The following is a 7,676-nucleotide window of genomic DNA, read 5'->3' as shown; positions in this document are numbered from 1 at the left end:
ATATCTGCTCAACTGATGAACTCCAGCATGAATCTACGCCAGGCTCGCCAGCAACTGCAGCAGGATCTAGTAGAATGAAAACGAGAAACTCTTCTGAGATATTTGCACTAGGTCAATCGATCACGGACGTTGATTCAGAAATAACTGGCTCTCGCTTGCCTACAGCACGACAGGTCCTTCGGTGTCTGATATTCCATATACAGGATGGATATTCTACCAACAAAACCAAGTGGGATTGTTCCAAGCTGGTGCTTGCAAAGATTCAGCCTTTTTATGAGAAAGCAAACGTTCCTTTGATATGTGATCGCAAAGCATGTGAAAAGATCTTGAAGCTGCACGATGAGAACTCCAAACTAAGACAAATCCCCAAAAGTTGCCGTGACATGCCAACTGTTTTGAGCAAAGTCCATGAACATGAGCAGGATCTTTCCAAAACATTCCCACTCTGGCCGCTTGATGCTGACGAGAAAATGAAAACTCCTGAGGACATCAAATTCCTGCAGTCCATGAAGACAGATCGTATTGCTAGCTTTGGAGGTTTTGACGCTTCCCTCGCGAAACAGAAACGGAGATCAGAACAACGCAAGCTTCTGGACAGACGAAGGCAAGAAAAGGCAGAAGCTGAGATGGCGTAGTTAACTGCTACAGCAACATTTGAGAGCAGTTCTGATACTGATCCTGGTGACACCGAGGATGGAGTGGATCTCTTGCCAGGAACCTCTATGGATACACATCCGAGAAGAAAGCACAGACGAGTGGTACATTCTGGGACAGAGGCTTTCATACCTCATAACATCATGAAATCCCCCAAAATGGTTGCACTTGCTACCAGAATGAAGATGACTCCATCACAACAGGCTGCTTTCACTGAGGCATTCGTCCAGGAAGCTGGAGGGGATGTGTCCAAAGTATATACATCGTATGCTGTGGCTGATAAATCCAAGCGAGAAATCGGAAAGCAAATAGCTGAAAGTTACCAGGAGAAGTGGGATGTTCCACAGTTTGCTTCTCTTCACTGGGATGGCAAGCTGCTTCCCTCACTCACAAATAAATATGAAAATGAGGAGCGGCTGACTGTGGCGGTTGGAGATGTGACAGACATCAAGGTTCTTGGTGTGCCTGCTTACAAACCTGGAACTGATAAAAAATCTGGAGAAATCAATTCAAAGCTCACATTTGATTTGCTGTGCAGTTGGAACTACACAGACTCCATTTGCAACATGGTGTTTGATACGACCGCTAGCAACACAGGGCATGTGTCCGCAGCATGCATTCAGATACAGGAAACCCTAGAACGTCCACTTTTGTGGTCTGGTTGTCGGCATCACGTAGGAGAAGTCATTCTTACGCACGTGTTTGAGGATCTCAAGATCGAGACATCCAAGTCTCCAGATGTCATGCTGTTCACTCGTCTCAGGAAAAATTGGAACTTGGTTCCCCATGAGAGCGATCAGCCACTGCACCGAATACAGTTAGCGTCATTTCCCGAGGAAGGTAAAGATCTAATTGATGAATGGCGTGCAGAAACCTTGCAACTCGTGACATCACAAGTTGACCAGAAACGGGACGACTACAAAGAATTTCTTCAGCTGTGTGCAGTCTATCTCGATCCTGACTACCCTACTACAACATTTCAGCATCCTGGTGCCTTACACGAAGCTAGGTGGATGGCGAAATTGATCTACTGTTTGAAAATCTGCCTGTTTGAGACACAAATCCAGGATCTCCCATCTGGAACAATAACAGCCAAGCACCAGGGAAAGAAGCTCACAGAATTCGTCACCTTTGCAACACTCGTCTATTCCACTTGGTGGATGCAATGCTCCATCAGTGTAGATGCGCCCTGGAATGACCTCCTCCTGTACAAGAAGCTGCTACGGTATCAGGAACTCAACACCATAGTGGCCAGTAGCGCACTGAAGGCGTTCAGTCGACACCTGTGGTACCTTACCGGAGAGCTAATACCACTGGCACTATTCAGCAGTAACACCCCAGCTCATGTGTCACCTACTTGCAGACCAACTGCTCCAAAAAAGACCTGACACACCACGCCAGCTTCCTGAGAATCATTTCGGAATAGGCTTCGGCAAACCAAGGTTCCCAACAGAAGTCAATCTCGGCTCAAAACTTGCTGACTTTGTCACCGAAGATTCATGGTTTTTCTTCCATGTTCTGAAGCTGGAAGCAGGGTTCCTGTCCCTGGATGTTTCCGAGTGGCCTGAATCAGAATTCTACAAGAATGCCTTGATCAATGTTGGAGCAATCAATGTAGTGAATGATTCAGCAGAACGAGGCGTGAAGCTGAGCTCCGACTTCTTGGCAGCTGCTCGCGGTGAAGAGCACTATCAGAATGTTCTCCAAGTTGTTGAAGAGAACAGAAAGATGAGGCCCAATCTGAGAAAAAGGACAACTAAACCAGATGATAAAAGTCAGGGACAATAAAGACATTGCTGGACCAAAAGTCATAAGCAGCTGATTCATGAGTTTGTTGCCTTTCTGTTTTGTGTATGTTAGCCAAATTGGCCATTATGTTCAATTAATACATTGTTGAATACATGTGTGAACTTGTGAAGGAATATAAAATGTACTTTATATCAATATCTGAACTATGTCTGTCATGCATTAATATTTTCTGTCGATGTTTGCTAACAAAATAAATCCCTACATGTGTCCTTTGTATGTATACCACCTATTTCTGTAAGCGTTATTGCCGTTTATTTGTTTTTTGCCAGTGAATATTCAAAGCAGTGGTGGGACACATAAATAGTTCCCAATCTTCTTGAAAGTTTGCCTGGCTTTCTTATTTTGGTATAGGAATACAATGAGACCAGGGACAGATTGATTCTATAAATATGTTTTTAGAAAGGGGCACCGTGTGCACCCTAACGAATATATATATATATATATATATATATATATATATATATATATATATATATATACAGATAGATATATATATATATATATATATATATATATATATATATATATATATATATATATATATATATATATATATATATATATATATATATATATATATATATATATATATATATATATATATATATATATATATATATATATATATATATATATATATATATATACTAGCGGGGTCACCCGTGGGAATCCCACGGGCATGGATGTGTGTGACATTTCGACATATTGAGTTAGATGCTGCGCCTGCACATTCAGTTATATAAAATGGTTACTGGCAATTGATCACATCCACAAATGATGTAATCCACACAATTTATGTACTTTACATAACGTTAATAGGAATACATGCCCGTGTAGATGGGAAATACAGTTTGTTTGAAATAAATCACAAATATCAGAAGAAAGTTTTTAAAATTTAGAACTATTCTCACTCAGAGTTAAACATCACCGTAATATTATGCAGTTGCTTCAACGTTTTCGGATGAATTATGTCATCATTGAGATTTTTTTGGAATTTTTTTTTTTTAAATGAGATTTTTATATTTAAAAAAACGGCAAAAAAGCATCAGAACAGCTGTGAAACAGCATCAAAACAGCAGTGAAAAAGCATCAAAACACTATCAAAACAACAGTGGAAAGCGTCAAAACAGCAGTGAAAAAGCATCAAAACACTATCAAAACAACAGTGGAAAGCGTCAAAACAGCAGTGAAAAAGCAACAAAACAGCAGTGAAAAAGCATCAAAACAGCAGTGAAAACATCAAAACAGCAGTAAAAAGCATCAAAACAGCAGTAAAAAGCATCAAAACAACACCAATGGTCCGGTGATTTTTCAGTCACCTCAACTAAATGTGTCGGAGTAATTAACTATTTTCCTTCTTGCCCTCCTTTTGTTGCCTGAATGGTGTCACTGCAGGACCTCCGGGTAAACAACATTACGGGTGAAGATTCCACTGTGGCCATCAATTTTTCCCTGTTGGCCATTACTGACTACCTTTACCTTGACATCCTCAAATCGTTTAGCACGCGACAATGCAACATATAATTGGCCATGGCTGAAGACGGGTTCTGGTAAGTAAATCCCAACTTTGTGTAATGTTTGACCTTGACTCCTGTTTATTGAGAAAGAGAATGCCACACGAACTGGAAATTGATGGCGTTTGAGTACGAATGGTAGTGTTGTATCGGAAGGTGCAATACTAATCCTGGGTATAAATGTGCGTGTCCCTTTATGACTGCCAGAAATTATTTCTCCGTCTATTATGTTTGGCAACAATCTTTTAACAACCAATCTTGCACCATTGCACAGTCCCTGTTTCGGATCAAAGTTACGGAGTAACATGATGACAACACCATCTTTGAGACGAAGTTTGTGCAATGGCATTCCAGAAGGAGTTAATTGATTTAGGAATTCCATAGGATAATTTAGTGCCTCTTCAGGGTCATCACAGACAATGAAATCAGCGCTGAAGTACGTCTTTTTCCCCCCAGGAAATGCATCCAGTATCTCATCGTTGTTCACAAATGTGGATTCATTCTTTGGACACAACACGGCTCGTTGTGCCAGCGCATCATAGTTTGAATGGATTTCGTTCAAATTACCGAAAACAGCCTCTGCTAAAGAAATGTTGTCTTCTACACAGATACGATCAGGCAGTCGTATTAAATCTGAGTCAGGAATTGTTTCCACAGTCCCATTTCCAACCGACAGTAACCATTTTGAGAATTCTTCGTCATCATTAGCTCTCATGTTTGATGTTAAGTTCAGCTGTTTGAACTTTGGCCACAACTTGCTACGCTTGATGCATGTGGCAATGATTGCTGCAGGTGCAGCGCGAGGTACAACGGGCAAAACCTGCCTGAAGTCCCCACCAATAAGTAAGACCTTTCCACCAAAAGGAATGTTGTTGCTGGTTACATCCCGGAGACATCGATCAACAGCTGCTAAAGCATATGCTGGAGCCATAGGTGCTTCATCCCAAATGAATAGGTTGGCCTTCCTTAGAGCATCTGCATCTTTACTCGTAGGTGATATGTTGCATGTGGAGTTTTCCAAAATGGGCACTGGCAATTTAAATCAATGGTGCGATGTACCGCCCCCGGCTAGCAATGTTGCTGCAATGCCCGAGTACGCCATTGGAAGAACCAAACGACACTGGCCTCGCAAGATGTGCAGAAGCGTATTATAGAGAAAGGTCTTGCCACTTCCGCTCGGTCCATCAACGAAAAACAACCGGTTGCCTGTGTACTGCTCCCTACAATGAACGGCCTGTAGGACCTCGTCTACAATTTGGATTTGGTCATCATTTAGTAGTTGTCTGTTGTTTTCACCTTTTTCATGTTCATCTCCCGGTACATACTGATATAATCATCACTCGAAAGATCTTAAACAGTGTCTGGAGGTATTGGTAACTGAAATGCTTCCAAGGTCTGTCCATGTCTCAGGAGGAAGGACTGTATTTCTCGCAATGCCATGAAAATACTCTGTTCCACTATATGGCCGCTGTGCACAAAATCTTCGCAAAGGTCGTTTTTATATTTTTCCCACAGTGCCGACGTGTCTGTTGGTGTGCAGAATATGCATAGGGTTGCAAAAAGAGATCTCAATTGTTGTGGCATGGCAAAGATAACTCCATCAGCTAAGGACCTGTCCCATTCTGTATCATCTTCTGTTAAATGTAATTTCCTGGCTGCATCCTTGTATGTTTCACAAACTACTCCATTTATGGTTCTGAGATCTTCAAATGATGTTTTACCAGGGCAGTGCAGCAGGAGTACACGAAGATGAAAGCGCTCAATGTCCATAGGGCTTGCCGAAACCAGTGCGTCCGATAACCTTGTTGCCGCCCCGGCGTCGAAGTTTCCATGTCTTTCGTCCATCTTCAAATACGTAATATTTTGGAATGTCACGGTACAGATAACTTCGTGCCTCAGGGTCTCTCTGGTTTAACTGAAACCAAGCTGTAAGTGTTGTACCCCTATGTCGTACAATGGCTTCTTCCTCGTTACCATCCCTGAACACAACAGTCTGCAATTCATGTAAGTGTACCGCAAGTCTGGTGATGGAATGGGAGTTTGTGCATTTCAAATTCCATCAATCTCCATGCTGCCTCTGGGGCACTGACATATCTGCAGTCCAAATCGGTCTTTATTTCGTCCACCTCCACTCTCCCGCACTCTCGAATTTCGATGCCGGCACAGTCATGTCCCTTGTACACATATTTAAATAAGTACTTTATACTCTGTATGCTTGCGCAAACCTCAATGTTGATGTGTGCTCTGTACTTCTTCAGTAAATAAGCATTGAATGGGACCACAAATTGGCAATCAACATCGGTTCCATGAACGGTTATGGTGGGTCCATTTGGGGGACGCTTGTAAAGGGCATAGCCATCTATGCTCGCAAGTGTCTCTGCAGCATACACTTTTGGAAAGCCTTTACTGCACACTCCATCTTTCACACAAATCGAATGGCGATTTAAAGTGCCACACGGACCATGTATCATGTGAGACTTCACCAAGGAATGGATCTCTGGTGACTCATTTGAATTAGGAATTTGTGCGGAAACAATTCTGTCAATGTCGTCGGCGGTACAAATTTTATCTTCTTGGCACAGCGTGAGTAATATGTGGGCATGCGGTAGGCCACGCTTCTGATACTCGACGACGTAGAGAAATGCACGTACTTTGCCCAACACGTGCTTCTTCGTTATATCGTCGATTAACTCTTTTAATTTCAGATGAAACACGCGTGCCACTAAATCTGGTCTGCCTTCAGCTCGTTGGTGTTGTCCGATGTTTTCTTGTATCTCTGTCCATTTTGGATTACACGTGAACGTGATGAAAAGATCTGGTTTTCCGAATTTGCGAACAATGGCCATAGCATCTTGGTAGTTCTGCTGCATAGCTCTTGGACTCCCTGCAAAACTCGACGGCAAAATGACGATACGACCGACAGGACGTTGGTTATCAGCAGCAACGTTCTGGACGTGGTCCAGTAGTCCTCTGTATTCCATGGCTCTAAGGGTTTCCTGATTTTGTTTGAAGTATTGCAGTCGATTTGCTTCTGCTTTGCAATATCCGTCGACAACATACTGCTGGAACAATTTCCCCGAAGAATGGATAGTGCTGAATTCATTTCGAATAGCCAGTCGGTAGGCATAGAATTCACGATGAGTTACCTTGTTTCGAACCGCAGTCTGTCGCTGGTGAGGCATGTTTATCATCCATCCAGGCTCGCCATGTGGAAAGAGAATGGGATATGTCATGGGATCAATGTGAGAGGAAAGTGGAGAGAGATTGTGTAAGCCCTGGTCATGCAAATGAACCTGGAAATCCCTGTTTGCAGGTGGTTCACCATCTTGTCCACTAACGAAGACAGCAGCAATTTCATCAGCAGTTGGTATGTTGTATCAGAAGCGTCGTCGACGAAAATGCATTTCCAAGGTAGAAGGGAGGCGATCTTCAAGGACAGCTTTCCTGATTTCTTCCTGTTCACGCTCGAACATAGTCTTGTAACATGTGACATAAGGATTAACGTCAGATAGTATGTTGTGCAGTTCTGCCATCAATTCTTGCAAACATCTGTGATTCTCAGGTCGATTCATACGTTCCTTTGTAGCTTGAGCTGTATCCAAAATAAATAATTGTGCAAATTGTGCTTGTTCATGTACATGTGATGGATGTAATGGACCACAGCGATGGTAAATTTGACCGTGGATTTTGAAACAGTAC

The sequence above is a fragment of the Myxine glutinosa genome, chromosome 3 (genome assembly GCF_964187855.1).
Source record: "Myxine glutinosa chromosome 3, kmMyxGlut1.1, whole genome shotgun sequence".
Lineage (NCBI taxonomy): Eukaryota > Metazoa > Chordata > Myxini > Myxiniformes > Myxinidae > Myxine > Myxine glutinosa.
Note: the sequence above shows the minus strand (reverse complement) of the source record.